Genomic DNA, 3272 nt, shown 5'->3' with positions numbered 1-3272 from the left:
CATGACTCAGCGCATTCTTCACAAACCCAGTATATATTTATGAATGTTTGAAGAGCAGAGCGTTTTGATGAGCACCCATTTCAAACCGAGGAAAAACACAGCACTTCCCGTGGTGAGGGCCTTTATTCTGAGTTATATCCCGACTCTGACAGGGCAGTTTCCCTGTAGCGTGATGTCAGGCCCTCAGCTTGCTCTCCAACTCTCCAACCTCGTTCACCCAACACATCCACTTCTATCAGACCTTAAATCCGAGCGTAAAATCGTCGCACCACAAAACCAGTTTCAAGTTTTCACAGAGCGGCCTCTTACACTGTTTTACAGCCCACTGGGGCTTGTTCGCCACATTTTAATTTGTAGCAGCGACCTTGAAGGAGTCAAACTTTAGAAATGTGACACGAGGACACACAGCCCAGCCACTGTTCATTATATTCCAACTATAGAATTCAATAGAACTTACTTCTACTAACGTTTAACTCCACAAGAAGCATGGGGATTTTCCTCACTGTTTGCCGGCACCAAGTGTTGTCGAGAAGCAAGTTGGCTCTTGATGTAACACAAGAAGCATATGGTTGGTTATAGGACGAATGTCAAGCTTACCATGCAGTTGGGATCCATGGCTCTTTGACTCAAAGCGTTTGATTTCTAATCCGAAACAGAAGGCGGGCCTTTTGACAGGCTATTCTGTGTGCTTTAATAAGCTATTCAACAACCACAGTGAGTGCATGGAGGAAGGAGGGAACAAAGGGAAGGACAGGCGACAGGGTTGTACATCGACTCACATGAAAAGAGGCTCTGGAAAAGGGATGGGTGAAAGCAAGCTAGGAAACAAAGAGAGACAGAGGGAGAAAGAGAAAGAGGGGGAGAGAGGGGTAGGCAGGGGGGTTGAGGTGTCAAAGTCATTCACTGAAATGATCAATTCTATAAAGAGTGATGTGGTTTAGCAATTTGGTAAACAGTTAGTGGCTGCACATTGCAGGGCTGTGAGTGTGCCCTAACAGCCATGGGTTGTATGGATTGCATATGTGACTAATAATGTACTGCCAGTCACCACTCAGTAACCAGACTGCAGTAGCAAAGAACACAAAATTCTGGTTTCCAAGAAATCAATGCACATACGGTATAATGCTTGACAACTCGCAAGGTTCCTTCAAACATGGACGACAGACGAACATTGCTTCAGGTGATGCAAGAAATGATTGTAATGTTTATGATATCGTTCATTCTCAAAGGCTCCTCTCAGGAACTCCTCCACTCAGTCATACACACTGCTAGGCCTGACGCCTGTCTAGTTTCAATGGAAAGAATTTTTAGCTATGGTGTTTTAACTCATCTCGATCCCCCAGTGTAAACATTGTGTCAGGACTGGAGATAAACATTTCCTGGTCTCTGGGTAACACTGTGTTTTGTTATGTGACCATCGAACCAACTTCAGCATTGGCTAGCTGTCCTTGGTTATACACAAAAAAGAGGGCTTTCTTTCGTGAACGTAGCTTTCAAAGCCAGCAGCAAAATAATGCGCATTTCCTTCATGCCAGACCTGGAAATCCCAAACTCCTGGAATGATTCAAACCTTATCAAATCATCCTTCATTGAATCACAGAGTTTTTTTTAGTTGAGACCCATTCATCCTGTCTGATTTAACAGCTGAACAAATCCATCTCCTCTTCAGATGCTCCGACAAAGATAAAAGCTGAAGGGGATCTGGAAAGCATCGGGTGTGTGGTTAGATGTGCCATCCCCTTTGCCTGTTCCGCAGGGTAATTAATCAACAGTCTCAGATAGGAATGCTGCTTTTGCACTTGAAGTGGATGCTTGTCAGTCCTTTGTGCTTATGTACTGTAGCATGCTGTCAGGTGGGCTCTGTTCCAGTCAAACGCAGGAGCCATGTCGGCCTCTGTCACTCTCTCCATATCTCTCTCTCTCTCTCTCTCTCTCTCTCTCTCTCTCTCTCTCTCTCTCTCTCTCTCTCTCTCTCTCTCTCTGTCATCTTAGGTCAGATTCCTTTGTTCTCTCTCCCTGCTGTCTATGGTACCACCCTGTTGTGTGTGACAGCTATGATTTGTAGAGCTGTCGGAGAGACCGGCTGTAAACCCCTGGGTTAAGTACTGCACACACTGACCCAGCCGTGCTACATTATAGTCCCACTCATCACACACCAACAAAAAACACTTACATGATAAACACCCATCATCTGTTGGAGACAGGGTAGAGGGGGAAGAGGATGGCTGTCACACAACTGAAGTAGCATGATGGGTATTTATTTGAGGATTGCAGTAGGGGTTGCATACCATGCAAATAGTTTGAGTTAACATAACACTGAATGTGGTGCCATAGGACAAGCATCACAAGGGCCAACTAGAGTTAGGACTGTGTGTTGGGTTTCATTGAAGTGGATGTGTGTGCCTGTTCTAGCAGTAGGGGAGTGATTTGTTTGTGAAGATTGCATGGTGTTGACGACCACTTGGCCCTCTGAATGTTTAGGTGGTTCCAGGGAGTCAGCTTCAGGTCTTATTAAAATGGGTTTAAGACAGAGACCCCCCCGCCCCCCCGTCCTGAACACATCGACCCCACCCTCTCTCTGTTCCCTGGACACAGAACAGACGGGACGGACCTGCTTTTACGGGGGGGTTTTGCCTGTGAGGCTTTAGCTTGGCGGACTGTTCCAGTCTTGGAGATCGCTCACCTCCCAGTTCCACTGGTCACATAAACTCAGCAGTCACTGTGTATCAGGAAGAACCACTCAGTATGGTTGGTGTTGTTGTGAACACAAAACAGAGGAAATCTATTCAGAGCAGTGTGTTTACCTCGAGTGGCCAAAGATGTAAGGGGGGTGGATCCTGAACTGGACCCTGAAAACCCTCTGAAGAACTGTAAGGCTGTGTTTACAGTTATGCGCAATAGAGTAAACCTCCTTCTTCTTTAAACTGTTTACTTTATACTGGATATCAAACCAAACAGAGAGCTTGAGTGTAAGAGACATTCCAACTGAAAGCTCAGACAACCAGACACAGTTTTATGGATGTTTTACTGCACAACTGCCCTTGCTTCTTTTTTGTAAACAAAGCACTTCAAACGCAGGCAAAATTGACTGTTTTTGTAGAGATCTGCTTTAAAAGACTTTCTCTTTTCTATTGTTATGATTAGTGCAGGAGTAAACCCATGGGTCAAGTTTTTAAGTTTCTTCCTCTCTCTAAAAACAATTTCTATTTGCACTGTGTCACACCCGTTGAGTGTCAAAAACACAGCCAAAAGTATTTTTTGGGGTCATTGTT

Source organism: Hypomesus nipponensis, chromosome 5, assembly GCF_054491055.1.
Source record: "Hypomesus nipponensis isolate SF chromosome 5, ASM5449105v1, whole genome shotgun sequence".
NCBI lineage: Eukaryota > Metazoa > Chordata > Actinopteri > Osmeriformes > Osmeridae > Hypomesus > Hypomesus nipponensis.
This window is presented reverse-complemented; position numbering follows the sequence as displayed.